Raw genomic sequence first — 15,981 nt, 5'->3', positions numbered from 1 at the left:
CTAGAAAAACAATGAACGGCGTGGATAAAACAATTACATCACGGTGGGCCCCACAAAGCCTTGCCCGGACGGATTACCATCCGGGTGAGGGTAGGACGCAATCCGCGTCCGGAATAAACACGTTTTTCGGAATTGGGAACGTTTTCAGCGACCTCAGGAAGACTAGGCAATCTTTGGTCTTATTGGAGTCCCGTGCCCAATCTTCCTCCTCGACTATCAGTTCGGAGGAGCTTGCAGCAACCAAGTTGGAAGTAGCAAAGATGAAGCTTGCCCAAGAGATCTTCTGGAAGCAAAAATCTCGTAACAACTGGTTGACAAAAGGTGATAGAAACACTAAATGTGGGATCCCGGTCTTTTGCAACATCGCTCGTGTGAACACGTATCCTAACTCGCATTGTTGATAGACCATAAACTGCACCCTAGTGCACTTAGAAAACTCACCAAAGTGATTTGTTCTGGATGACCTTGAGACCTCTATCATGTGGACCGCATCGTCGTTGCGGTCGCAATGGTGAAAACCGTGTGTCAATCCGACGCTCCGTTAGTGAGATATGACCCATCGAATGTACGACCCAAATTATGTATCAAGTAACACAAGCAACATTTATTATGCTAGGCCCATTGGACTTCAGCCCATATGGGCCTAAAGCCCACTTTTAGAACATGAAAATTACCAATAAATAAGACAATTGCTACATGACAAAATAAGAACTTAGCACATATAAGACAAGCACTATAAGACAAAATTAGATTCTATCCCAAAACTCATTATTACCTCTCTCCCCATGCCTTAGAAACTAATCATAGCTCAGGTCCACTTCATCCTATACATGCATCTAATGCATGTCTTGATTTGTGCCACATCACTTCAAATAATCAATTGCAATACTCCACTTCATTAGCCACTATGCATCACCTACAACCCATAACCCTTATCCATCCGTTAGCCAATGCATGTCTAGATCTCTTCCACCTTAGCCAATGCATGCTTACCACCATCCACCTCATCCATCCATTACCTATACCATACATCACATTCCACCTCACTTTTAGCACCAATAAGATCTCATAAACTTGCCACATCATCTTGCCATCTCAACCCCCAATTCCCTATATAAGAGTAGGAGCTCTCTTGCACTTATTCTTTTCCTATACTTAGAAATTTTCTGAGATTTTTAGAGAGAGTGAGAGAGAGTGGGGCCAAGAGGTGGCCCACCATTGATCAAGAGGGAGTGGACCACATATTATCATCCAACCATCCATCCATTGAAGTGAGTTTACACCCCCCCCTTCCATCTTCCTTATCCTCCTCTTTCTTCCTCTTTTTATTTTCTTGATATGTGTGGGCCCCACTGGTGTGGAGTTCTTATGTGCATGTATTTATATCTATGGTGGTCAACAAAGTGGCCCATGTCAATATTGTCCACCATGATGAGCATCATATCCACACCCTTCATATGTAAGCTCCTTTTTTTTTAGACAATGAGTTCTAAAAATCATATAAAATCAATCGTGATAAGATCAGTGTTGAAACTTGGGAATGATATGAACCACGATATGATCTAACTGTATACCAAATTTCATATCCATACAACGGTCCAATCATTCATAACATCAAGTTTACTTGGTTTCTATCCAACAGCACATGTAGGATTCCGATTTGCCTAAAATGGACCTATTTTTAACTCTTTTAATGGATGAATTAAAAATATATATTTCATTGGATTTATAGAAAATCGAACTAGCTTTTCAATGGTATATAATAAGCCTCAATCGGAGTTCGGACGGCTGAGATCTTGACCTTATACAATAGATGCATTTCGGGAGCTTGTTATGACCATTCTTGTTTGGGTCATATCTATGATTCCAACGGTCAGATGTATTTGATATTTGCTCTTAACTTACTTAAGATAGTTAATAATCATATATATGGTCCCTATGATTAGATTCTTTCATGATAAAATTTAAAAATTCTAGACCAATAGATACTTTTGTAAGGACAAATCTTGAATTTTTATGTATGGTCCATATGGATCTAAGACTCTGTATGGTTGAAAACCTATAAACGGCTTGAATGACTTGTTCTCAAACCATCCATTGGATCAGATATTCTAACAGAGAATCTGATCATAGAAATTTCATCAATATATATTTCATGTGTTACTAAATGAATATGTTGGATCTATGTTACACATAACAATTATCCTCTCATTGACCCACTCGGGTGTGGGATCACTTATGATTTATGCATTTTATTAGTTCATCCAATCTGAACAGCCATGTGTACTAATGTGTCTCTTATCTATGCTTTGCTAATATGTGGGCCCCACTTGTCATTCTATCTATTTTCTTTCTTTTGCACTTTCTGTTAGCTGAAATTTTCTACGTACTTGACTGTATTACATGTAGGCCTCTTTGAAACCTTATAGTGGGCCCCACACTTTGTAGTTAAGGGTCCCACTTTGGAGGATGCTTAATCCTTATATAAGTGAGCTGGGATGTCCGACCTTTTTGTCAGGAATGATTCCCTAAGTGTTAAAAAATTGGGCCCTAAGTTATGACAGACTCCATTTCTGAAAATTATCTGATTATTTGTGTTTTGTACCAACTTTGGGCCTCTATAGTGGACCACACGCTAAAGGTTTGAGTCGGCTACCACTTGGAACCTCTAACCTACACTAATAAATAGATAAATAATATTTTAATTAGGCCAAATCAGACCCCACATGATCAGGAAGTGGATCCCAAAATGTGGTCAAGTATGGTTGTGCAGAAAAATTATGTGCAGAAAATCAAAGTGCCTATATTTGGTCCTATACCAAATATTACGTGTGCACAACTAGTTAGTCCCAACTTATAATTTTTGAAGTGCATATATATTAAAATCAAGGGCACTTAATGGCACACTGAAATATTGTCCCTTGTGATCATGGGATATACTTAAAATTGGGCCAAAACTAATTCTGCACTATATTTCCTGCACAATTTCTCCAAGTACCCATGTTTGGGCCATCAACGTAAATTGTACTCACCCGACCAATGAGACCTGCCTTATAATTTGTAAAGCCCATACATAGAGCTACTAGGTGGTTATTCTCTTTCACCATATGTAGGCCCCACGTGATCATGAATCTAACTCTAAAATGGTCCAGAACCAACATTGCACAAAAATCTGTTAGTTGTAAAATTTATGTGGGGCCACGTCAGTGGGGTCCAACACCTTCCCAAAGTATTTCATGTAGTATTTAAACTCTAAAAAATAACTCTTGGTATTGTTGAGCTCAAAACTTTAAGTGGGCCATCTAGTATGGGTCTTACCTTCCATGTGATGAGGCCCAATGAAATGTATGTGAGGCCCTTGTATGAGGCCCATTGTGATGTGTATAAGGCCTATGTGGTGAGGCCCATTGCGATGTATATAAGTCCCTTATGATGAGACCCATTGTAATGTATATGAGGCCTATGAGATGAGGCCCATTGTGATGTATATAAGGCTTATGTGATGAGGCCCATTATGATGTATATGAGGTCTATGGGATGAGGCCCATTGTGATGTATATAAGGCCTATGTGATGAGGCCCATGTGATATATATGAGGCCTATGGGATGAGGCCCATTGTGATGTGATGAGGCCCATGTGATGAGACCCATTATGATGTATGTGAGGCCCATGTGATGAGGCCCATTGTGATATATGAGACTCTTGTGCAAGGCCCAATTATGATGTTGATCCCACCATGATGTATATAATAATGTTTATGATGCCCATCCATTTTTCTAGCTAGTTTAAGTGCCATGGGCCCCATTATGAGATAGTCTCTATAGCAGGACACATTCTATGAGACAATTGTGGTTAAATGTCCACATTGTAAACTCCCTAGGGCCCATTGCTAAGCCCATTCCCCATTATAAGTTAGAATCTAAGGCGGGCCACACTTTAAGAGCAATGATGATTAAATCTCTATGTTGCAAACTCTCTAGAGCCCATTGTTAAGCCTATTTCTATTTTTCCCTTATTGAGCCCTCATTGAGAATAATGCTTTCCACCATACCCTGTAATACTACTCAAACCTTGGAACCCATCTTGTAGCCATGATATGTAGGCCCGTTGTGATATGTAGGCCCGTTGTGATATGTAGGACCATTGTGATATGTAGGCCCATTGTGATTGTATGACGCCCATTATGATTGTAGGACGCCCATTGGGATTGTATGAGGCCCATTGTGATTGTAGGAGGCCTATTTTGGTGGTATGAGGCCCATTGTGATTGTATGAGGCCCATTGTGCGAGGTCCGTTGTGATTGTATGAGGCCCATTGTGATTGTAGGAGGCTCATTGGATGGTATGAGGCCCATTGTGGTTGTATGAGACTCATTGTACGATGCCCGTTGTGATTGTATAAGGCCCGTTGTGACTGGATGAGGCCCATTGCGATGTGTGAGGCCCATTGTGATTGTGTGAGGCCGATCATTATTATGATTGATAATTATGCATGGCATACACAATGATTCATGCCCATATGCATCATTTGCATGCTTGTTATGAGATGTGGTTGACCATTGCATATGTCATAGGGCAGGTTCTTTATGGGACTCCCTGATAGACGAAGTCGTCCTACATGAGCGCACGGTATGCGCAAGATTGATGCATGATTGGACTGTGTGACTTATGCATTTTGCATTATATGTTGTGATTGATATATGCCCTAGCACCATCAGGGCCATAACCTCCACAGGCATATCGTGGATGACAGGTTTGGATAGCGAAAATCTTCTCTTTACGTGGGGCGCTAAGGATGTCCCTGGGTGAAATGTCCTAAAATTGATGGTACAGAAAGACGCTCTAACGTCGAGACCAAGTGGATACATGAGCGCATGAGGACTGAATATCAGGAGCTCGCGTCTCCCACTGTGTCGTGGTTGGTTGGAAGGGGGTGTGGCCTTACTCGCCCAAGGGTATGGGGTAATTGCTAGGCTGAGTATGACCATCTCATAAATGGGTCCGCTATTGATGTGCCAGATAGATATTGGCTAACTATTGGCCAAGCAGATAATAAGGTCTCTTCCGCTTGCACGGTTGTGCGTCCAGTGTAGGGCGACAATGTGGTGTATAGTATATTAGACCCCGGTGATTGTTCAGAGAGGAACTGTACTGATATGTGGATTCATATAAGGACTGGCATGACTTATGATTGCACCTTACATATGACATTGGCCACATAGGCCTTGCATCGCATAGCCTTGGTATGGCTAACAGCATTATACTAAACCCTAGTGATGATCCCAGGGATGTACAGTACTGATATGTAGACTTACTTAACAAGAGTTACGTACTGAGCATTTGACTCATTTATTCATTCATTTACTATCCATTCGGGCTAGTGGTGCATAACCAAATCATTATGTGTACCTTCCCAATGGCCAGGATTTCAATTGGAACGCACGACCAACCTGAGATCAGGAGTTTATCGCATTGAGTCTAGCTATCCAAATTTAGGTATTGGACTGATTTGGATAGAAGTTCCTTATGATGAACCCCACAGCTTGCGATATCACGTACTATCATCCCGACTACACACTCCAGCCTTGCCATTGCCTTTCCATCGTATGTCATATAGTAGAAAATGAAATTTGATTATCATGTTCATGATGATTGGCTATTTTAATGATTCATAGTCACTTGTTGAGTGACATATCTATTATTGATGTCATGTTCATGATAAACTGTGTAGTTATACGACATGCTTAATTGATAACCTGCTCACATATGATAACATGCTCGGTTGATAACATGCCTATGGTTGTTTTAGATGTCTTTAAGGGAGCGCGTTGATAAAACATATTTTACTCCTAGCATGCAGTACACTCACAAGTTGTAGTTTTCTCATACGTATGACTTACTTTTTCAGGATGCATATAAGAGTTGTTGGAGTTTGCTATTATTTCCTTTGTTACTGTTAAGCTGGTGCACTATATTATGTGTGACATGTCGAACAGGTTCGTTTTTTCGATATGTGTTAATACCATGTACAAAATGTGTAATCGCCTAAACAGATTAACCGTTAAAAAAATCACACTGAAAATCCTCCTTGTAGGATCCCAGGATCAGAATCTGGCATATGGGTGTCGAGAGCCGAGAATGGGATATTATGGAGGTTGTTAGTGTCAGATTTGGCGATCGGGAATTTTATGAGTCCGGTTTTCGAGTTTAGGGGGTGACACTAAATTTTTCCATCTCTTGGCCACGGAGAAATTTAAAAAACCAGTGATCCAAGAGACCCGGCTGGGGTCAGGTGAATCCACTTCGAACCAAGATCATATCAAAGCGGAAAAGGTCTTGTTCCTGAAAGATCTACTGTCCCCTGATTCTCCAGCGAGGTTGGTTCTAGTCGTTGATAGCTTGCTAGACGTCATCCCTCCTCTCATTTCAGATGATGATAATAATCATCCCATGAGGCTTCCCTCCATAGAGGAGGTTAAAAAATCGGTCCTTTCTCTCTCTAAGGAGGGTGCTCCTGGGCCTGATGGGATGTCAGGTGCTTTTTATGTAGGTTGCTTGGACATTATTGGGGAGGACATCCACAAAGTTATTGTGGAATTCTTTCAGGGGAGCAGTCTTCCCAAAGCCTTCACATCCACGTTAGTTTACCTAGTTCCAAAATCTCAGGGGGGGAAATCCTTCGTCGAATTTAGGTTGATCAGCCTCTGCAATGTTGTCTATAAGATTTTCGCCAAGATCATAACGGACAGACTGGGTTTTTTTCTCCTGAAGCTGATTTCTGCAGAGCAAGGGGCTTTTGTTACGGGTCGTTCCATTGCAGAAAACATAGCCCTAGGCCAAAATTTATTCAGAGACATTGGCTGAAAAGTTTGAGGTGGGAATCTGGTTGTGAAGCTTGATATGGAGAAGGCTTATGATAGGGTTGATTGGCATTTTCTGAAACAGGTATTGCTTAAATTTGGATTTGGCTCTAACTGGGTGAAAATGGTGGAAGCGTGTTGGAATAACAACTGGTTTTCAGTCCTTATTAATGGGGAGAGCTATGGGTTCTTCAAGTCTAACAAAGGTTTGAGGCAGGGCGATCCCCTCTCTCTTAGCCTTTTCATCCTGGCGGCAGAAGCGTTCAGCCGAGGGCTCTCTAGGCTGGTTTTGAGTGGTCTTTGTTAACCGTTCAAGCTGAAACAAGGGTGTATGCAGATCTCTCATCTGCTCTATGCTGACAACACAGTGTTGTTCCTTAATGGGTCCCGAAAATTCATTGAAGTGATGAGATCGTTCATCTCCAACTACTAGGCTACTTCGGGTCAGAAAGTAAACCAGAGGAAGAGCTCCTTCTGCTCCCCCAATCTGTTCGTGGCTAGGGTCAGAAGCATCAAGCGTTCCCTTGGCTTTGGTAAATCGGCAGGGATCTTCTCTTACTTGGGGGTCCCAATAGTGAAAGAGAGGATCAAGTGTAGTCTGTCTTCTTCATTGCTGGATAAGATGGCTGCCAAAATTCATGGTGGAGCACCAGAATCCTCTCTCAAGATGGTAGATTGGCGTTGATCTCCTTCGTTCTTAGTGGGATGCCAGTTCATACATTGGCTGCCACGGTGGTTCCCAAGAAGGTCTTGGAAAACTTGGAGCGACTGTTTGCTAATTTCTTTTAGGGTTGGCGAGATGGTGTTAGGAAGCTTCATTGGAAGAAATGGAGTAGCGTTTACTTACCTAAGGAGGAGGGTGGGCTGGGAATTAGGAAATTGAAGGACCTCATGAGGGTGCTCCACATGAAAATGGCGTGGGGTGTTAGGTTCGAGAATTAGGAAATTGAAGGACCTCATGGTGCAGCAGCAAGTTTGAACAATTTTCCCACTGATGCCTCGCCGATTTGGAAGGTTTTGGCAGGGCTTTTCCCCATTTCGGACAGCAACGTCCAATCGGAAGTGGGCCGTGGGGACTGCAATATGTGGAGAAGTAATTGGTTCGAGTTGGGCCCCCTGAACACTCTGCCTTCCCTGATATCCCGCTGGATATGTCGGAGCTGAAGGTTTCAGATTTCATAGGAGAGGATGGGCTTAAGTCGAAGGTCCCTTTCGCCCTTCCTGGTTGGCTCAAGGATTAGATTTAGCTCAGAGGTATCTACACATTGGATGCCGAAGACTCCACAATTTCACCTGCCGACCCCGCAGGCATTTTCTCCGTAAAATTAGCATGGGAAGTGAGGAGAGAATGGCCAGAAAATTCCTTGGGCGAAGAAGATATGGTACCCCAATATTCCCCCTAAAATTTCTATGTTTGTGCCTTACTCATCGACCTAGACATCCATAAGAAGGGGATTAACATATCTTCTAAATGTGAGTGCTGCGGGGACAATTTGCCCCCCCCCCCCCCCGGCAGGGGTTCGATCTTCCTAGATAAGGTTGGCCTGGGTTCTATTCGAGTTTTCCCAGTGTCAACCTAAGGAAGGGTTTTGTTTTTCTCTTGGTCCTATATAATGGTGGCGTATTGTTTTCCGTCCTGCTGGGCATCCCTGTCTTTTGCTGATGAGGTGTTCCCATGGGTTCCTGGTGTCTAGGTGTCTTATATGGTAGGCGGGCTCATGTTTTTTTACGTGGGCCTGGCCCGAATGATTTTACATCTCTCTTTTCTTTTATATATATATATATATAAAAGAAAGATCACATTTGGGCCATACCACATGAAACAGTGGGGATTGAACACCTTGAATGATATAAGTTTTATATCAGTATGATATTTGTTCCTACAGTTTATTGAAGTAGTAATAGTCCTATGAACGGTTTGGATGGCATATAGACATCATGGTCAGTGCCAAGAAAGTTTCGACTGTGGGCATTTTTGCTCCTGTTATTTTGTTAGTGTGGCCCACCTATCTTGGATCTGTCTGATTTTTAGAATAATCTCCTATTCTGGTCTTTTAAATTAGATGGATGGAATAGATTTATCACATATGTCTCCGTAGGACACACACAACCCTGACACGGGTATATTACTGTGCAGAGGCTATCCACCATCTCCATGGAAGATCCACTCCGTTCATCAATTTCTCAAGAATATGGTGGGACATGAGGCTAAAAATCATGCAGATCCAGAACTCATGTGGGTCATACCCCAATAAACAGCGGGAATTGAACTCCCACCATTGGAAACTTTGTTGGGGCCGCAGAAGTTTTGTATCGGGATGACATTTGTGCCTACATTTTATCTGAGTGGTAATAACCCTATGAACGGTTTTGGATGGCATATAAACATCATGGCCAGCTCCAGTTCAACGATCGACCTATCCGCTCCAACTGTCTCATTTATTATGGGTAACCTGAGTTTTAGATCTGCCTAATATTAATAGTTTTGTCCTATCGTGGTCTTGAAAAGCCAATGGACAGAGTGGATTTGTCACAGGCGTCTCTTTAGCCCAACAAATGTTACAACAACAGGGGCACATGAACATCTGTGGCCGGGGTCATTCATCTCTGACAGATTCGGCGATGACCCTTGAAAGCGGATTAGGGGAGATCTCGGCCTCACCCAAGAAAATGCAACCCTTACAAAACTGTTGCTGTTTTGTTGGAGTGTCTGTTCGTATGAAAGAACTTAGTTTGTATGAGTATGCTGGAGTGTGATTTTGTGATGGATTGTTAACCTATCTAGGCCCAACGTATGTAGGCTATGATGGCTGACAGTTTTGGTTCAAGGCTTTTAATCCACATGACTGTTTTATAGTTGTTGTGAGAAACTAGCCGTTATTGGCAATTTCTGACTGTTGTGCATGATGTGTAACAGCAACTACATGCATCAGTTTCTAACCATTTAGAGACACTGGCTAGCCGTTTTTAGCTGTTGGGCTAGCCATATGCAACAATTTCTGTATGGTCAGCTATCAATTGCATGAGGAGTTACACTTCACTCCAACAGCTACATTTCCAACCTCTATATATATAAGATACATGTTCTCATTCAGCCCTTAAAACTGTCGACCATCATAGCCTATATATGTTGGGCCTGGATGGGTTTACAATCCATCACAAAATCACATTCCAGCATACTCATATACAAACCAAGTCCTTTCCTATGAATAGACACTCCTGCAAGACAGCAAGGTTCATTCAAACCATTGCCTGAAGAACAGACCAGTGTTGTGGTCTAGAAGGGTTCATCTGAACCATTAGCTGAAGAACAGACCAGTGCAGTGATCTAACTCATATGTTTCTTCTTCTTTTTTTGGGGATTTTCCTTTTATTATTTCTGGTAGACATTTGTATGCAATAGTTCTATTGGTGGGTCCTCGTTTTTGCTTAACGCAGATCCATACTAGGCTCGTCATATCCTAGAAGCGATTTGCTTGTAACCTTTCAGCATACTCAATCTACTTGAATAGAGGCAGATAATGCTTTAAGGACAACGTTCTCATACGTGCGTGCTTCAGCCTATCCTGATTTCTGATTATTTTCGATTTACATATTTTATGGAAAATATTATTTATGTATGATTTTTTCAACACTTGAAGTCAGATTTTAGACCGAGCTTGGCCCGCCCCTAACCCATATCCAGTTGACACCCCTACTACTGATGCTGCCGTGGCCCATCATGATGTATTTTATCAGCAGCATATTCAAATTTCGAGTAGACCACACCACACAGTAAACAGTGGTGCTGTTAAAAACTTCTTGGAGACTAACTTGAAGGAAATATTAAGGTTTGATTTTCCCAAAAAAGTATTATGCATATTTGACCTTTTTATGTTTAAATTTGATTAGGATCTGATTTAATTTGGCCATTCCTCTACACACCCAGAGAGTATTGCACTCAATGAAATATAGAAGAAAAAATCAAAAATAAAAATTCCAAAATTCGTTTAAATTTTTTCACTAATTTTCAAAGAGAATCATCTTCTGAATATATTCAACTTTTATTCAACCGTCATGTGATAAATACATATTACATAAACAACAGTGCCTCCACTCTCCCATCTCATGCCAAATTCATATATAACTTTACAAAAAAACGAGGGAAAGAAAAAACAGAAATATAATACAGGGTGGACAACCATTCCATGAAGAGCACAACCTACTTGGAGGACTGCCTCCACTCTCACAAGCTTACCAACTGGAAGCAAAGAGAGAAGGGAGGAAAAGCAGAAGAAGAGAAGAAAAGCTTTCTTTCAGAGTACATAAGACCCATACAACTTCATCAAACCAAAAGTCACGAGTATGGCTACCCAACCTCCCAAAAACAGACTCACACCAGACCTCCCCAACTTCCCTCCCAGCCCTCCAAACACTATCAACGCCAAGGTCACCGCTCCAGCCACAACTCCTAGCCTCACCTTGTGCGGTTTTATAAAGGCAGCATCGACCCCAAAGAGAACGACAGAGCGGATGCCGCAGCCCGCCTGAAGCGGGCTAGGTGACTTCAAACCTCCCTTGTTTTCCCCGCTCTTGCGGTTTCCCTCCTTAATTTCTCTCTCTCTCTCTCTCTCTCTCTCTCTCTCTCTCTCTCTCTCTCTCTCTCTCTCTGGTCCTCTTCTATAACAAGGGAGTAGACAGAGATGAAGTCTCGTATGGCGATGCTAAAGGCCCCCAGCTACGAGCCCGGCGAACCCGGAAAGGATCATAGCCTTTCGGTCTTCCTTCAAAGCTCCAACTCCCATCATCAACGAGGCTATGGACACCGGCCCATTGTTGGCTCCTAGGACGACGGATCGCAGCCGTTGATCGTTGGTGTCTGATTACTGCTTTTTTATGTCGGACTGTTGATCACGTGATTTTCCAAGGACGGCCATGAGGAAGAGGAGGATAAGGTGCTGATCACGTGATTTTCCTAGGAAGGCCATTAAAGGAGTTGATGGGAGTTATATGGAGAAGGAAAATGGCGTGTATCACAGCAACGGCTTTGCTGACGATGACTTAATGGACGGTAACCGGTCAGTAACGTTCTTTGTTTTCAACGGTGTAGATCGGGCACAGGGTTTTCCTATACCCTCTAATTTAATTGGCCACGTCATCTACGCTTACAGTAGCACAGCAATTTAAAAAGATGATGAAAATTTTACAAAATACTGCCTAATTAACGTTCCAATTAAATTTAAAAAGATGATGAAAATTTTACAAAATACTGCTTAATTAACGTTACGAAATAAAAAATAAAAATAAATAAATGATCTATGCCATTTGTCCGTTTTGTAAGCTGATTTTAGGGTCTGTTTGGGCGGTGGGATTAGAAGGGATTAGGTGGGATGGGATTCATCTGGTCCTGTGCCAATTCCACTCCATGTTTAGGAAGAATGAGAAAGCTTGAAATTACATTAAATGGAATTGCATTGGTCCTGTGCCAATTTCATTCGATGTTTAGCAAGTTGTGTAAGTCTCACCATGATGTGTGGCTATATCCACACCGTCCACCCATTTATTAAGATTATTTTAAAGCATGGGCCAAAAAATTAGGTAAATCTAAAGCTCAAGTGGACCCCACCATAGAAAGCAACAGGGATTGAATACTTGTGAAAACTTCTTTGGAGCCACATAAGTTTTGGATCTACCTCATTTTTAGGCCCATGCCATAAAATAAGGTTAAAAAACAAATGAATGGCTTAGATACAACACATGTGTGTTATTCTCAGTAATCTTAAATGATGGTAGGTATATTCATTCAATATACCACCGTATTATCAACAAAGCACGGCATTAATTTTATCCCGTATTAGGGGACAACCATGGGTAATAATTATGTTTTTTGAATCCCATCCCACCTAACCCGTTCTAATCCCACCGCCCAAACAGACCCTTAAATCAGCGAAATTTTTAAGTAGATTCAAATCTCAGGTGGACCTCACAACAAAAAATAGGTGTTCACTGACCACCGTTTCCCGTGTTGTGGTAGATTTGTATATTTATTTTTTGGGCAAGGTTGTAAAATAAGCTTTAAAAAAAACATCGATGGCTGCATAAATATACAACGCCGTCCAGTCAGGTCTGGGACGCGGTTTGGCTAGTGACGCTGCCACCGGCCAGGTGGCGAGTGATCGGTGCTATCTGGACCCCACGATGATATAGGTATTTTATCCACGCCGTCCATCCATTTTGAAAGATACTTTTAGGCTTAATCACAGGAATGAGGTATATCAAAATCTCAGGTGGACCACACCATGGGAAAACAATCATGATTAAACGTCCACCATTAAAAAGCTCCTAAGGCCCACTGTAATGGTTATTTGACATATAACCTGTTGATTAGGTCGTAAACACTTGGATAAAGGGAAAAAATGTATCAGCTTGATCCAAAACTTTTGTCACCCCCGCAAAGTTTTTAATGGTGGTCGTTCAATCAACAATGTGCCGTCCACTTAGAGATTTGGATCAACCTCATTTTTGAGGTCATACCATAAAATGATTCGAAAGAATAGTTGGATGGCATGGATGAAACACACACATCATGGTGGGGTCCACGTAGCGCTGAACACTAGCAATCGGTTAGTGGTAGGTCCCGGTGTAACACACGCCGGCCATATAGCTGGTAGAAACGGACTGGCTACTCTCCCTGCCACCAGCCGGTACTCTGTGGGCCTCACCATGATGTATACATTTCATACATGCCCTGCATTTATATTTCTAGATCATTTGATGGTACGAGACAAAAAATGAGGTATATCCCAATCTCAAGTGGACCCCATTACAGGAAATAGTGTTCATTGAATATCGCCCATTAAAAACTTTCTGGAGGCTATAAAAGTTTTGGATTAAGATGATTTTTGTTTTTTTTTTTTTTGCCTCTTCATCTAGGTCTGTATGACCTAATCAACAGATTGGATGTCAAATAAACAGTATAATTGGCCTTGGGAGAATTTTAATGGTGTCCAATCACTATTGTTTTCCTGTGGTGTGGTCCACTTGAGATTTACATCCCTCTCATTTTTGGGACGAAGCCCTAAAATAATATGTAAAAATGGATGAAGGTTATAGATGAAACGCATACATCATGGTGAGGCCCACCGAGCACCAACCACCAGCCACGGGCAAGTGGCAGGGGGAATAGCCTATCCGTTTCCATAGCTGGTGTGGCCACGTGTCGTGCAAAGACAAGCGCTGTCCCTCCGAGTTGTACGAACGGTTCAAAGGAGGTCAAAGTTAAGTGTCCCAAAAGGATGTATTTATTATATTCACACCGTTCATCCATTTTTTTTAATCATTTAGTAGCATGAGCCAAAAAAATGAATCATATCAAAAGCTCAAATGCCCAACACCACAAATAACAGTGTGATAATGATTTTCACTGTTAAACGATTCATAAGGCCCACCGAAACAATTTTTTTTTTCATCTAATTTGTTCATTACGTCACAAAGATCTGGATGAAGAGAAAAAATAAATATCATAATGACCCAAAACTTCTGTAGCCCAAAAAGGGTTTTCAATGATAGACCTTCAATTCAAATGATCTTTATATCTGCCTTATTTTTCAGCTCAAGCCTTACAAAGAGCTCGTCAAATGAATGGACCGCTTGGATATATCACATGCCTCATGATGGGACCCACATAACTTGCTTACATCAACACACCAGCTAGATCGCTTGTGTGTGGTACACGGAACGGATTGGCTACTCCCCGCCACCATCCCAGTGGCCGGTGCTCTGTGGGCCCCATCATGATGTATGTGTTTCATCCATTCGTTGATCCATTTTTACAGATAATTTTATGATTTGATCCCAAAAATGAGAGGGATATAAATCTCAGGTGGACCACACCACAAGAAAACAATAGCAATAGGATATCCACCATTAAATCCTCCTAAGGCCCACTATACTGTTTATTTGACATCCAATCGGTTGATTAGATGGTACGGACCAAATGAAGGGAAAAAATAAAAATCAGCTTGATACAAAACTTTTATGGCTCCGAGAAAGTTTTTAATTGTCGATGTTCATTCAACATTGTTTCATGTAATGTGGTCCACTTGACATTGAGATATATCTAATTTTTGGTCTATACCATAAAATGAATTAGAAAAATAAATGGATGGCCAAAGAGGAGAGCACGTTCCTCCTGACCTTGCCACGTTGCTAACTCCTCGTCGATTTGCACCTTTCCCTTCGGCATTCCAAGTATCTGCGAGAAGGCCTCCACTCCAAAGTGGATGACAATGTTGCTAACTTCAATGTTAAACCCCAAGGGTTTGTATTCAGGGTTCTTGATTCGGGCGTAAAATGCCCTTGCTTGTGGGTTAGCATTTTTCTTGCTTCGCATCTCACGGCTTGGCCCCGCCTCATTGGGAGCTTGTCTTTTCTTCCTCATGAGGGAGAGAATCATGGGAACGAAGAAGATTGAAGAGGGGATTGCAATGAATGTCATCCTCTTTGTCCAAGTTGAGTAAGCAAAAATGGGTTTATAAGGGAACGGTGGTTTTGAGATTTTGAATAAAGACAAAGAAGGGAGAAATGTTGGGTTTGGATGGTGTAGTGCTTAATAATAATAATAATAATAAAGAGTTTGGATGGGCTTAGACAAGTAGGAATAGAAAGAAGGACCACTAAGGATAGTGATGAGTTGTTGAGGCTTGGGAATAGGAGAAGATGAGTGAAATTGGTGTGGTTTGGAGTAAGGAAAGTGTAGATGCAAGAATGGAGGTGGTTTGAGTATGGAAGAATGGAGCTTGGATGGATTTGGGATAGATTCTTGAGGTGGGTTCAAGGGATTTGAAGGGAGATAAAGCTTCTAGGGTTTGAGGGGGTTAGGGCATGGAGAAATGGTAGATTTGGGGGTTTAAACCCTTCTTAAGCAAGAAAAGTGGGCCCCACACTTTGTTTGATTGGTCCGGGCATGGCCATGCTCTAGGGCGTGGGCAACACCCGGCTCTAGGTAGCCCCGGTGTGGGCAACGCCCCTCTGGGCGGCGGCCACGCAGCCTACTGGCCTCCCCCGGCCTGGGCGGCCTTGTGTAACCCGGCGTGGGCACTCCCCCGGGCGGCGGCCACGCAGCCTGCTGCCTCTTCGGGC

The 15,981-nt window shown here is 42.1% G+C and overlaps 1 pseudogene; it reads right to left on the bottom strand.

Annotated features, from left to right (window-relative positions):
* Positions 1 to 11,156: 11,156 nt before the first annotated feature.
* Positions 11,157 to 15,337, bottom strand: LOC131234659 (vacuolar iron transporter homolog 1-like; annotated as a pseudogene).
* Positions 15,338 to 15,981: the final 644 nt, after the last annotated feature.

The sequence above is a fragment of the Magnolia sinica genome, chromosome 19 (assembly GCF_029962835.1).
Source record: "Magnolia sinica isolate HGM2019 chromosome 19, MsV1, whole genome shotgun sequence".
Classification (NCBI taxonomy): Eukaryota; Viridiplantae; Streptophyta; class Magnoliopsida; order Magnoliales; family Magnoliaceae; genus Magnolia; species Magnolia sinica.
The sequence above is the reverse complement of the archived record's forward strand: the minus strand, read 5'-3'. Positions and strand labels throughout refer to the sequence as shown.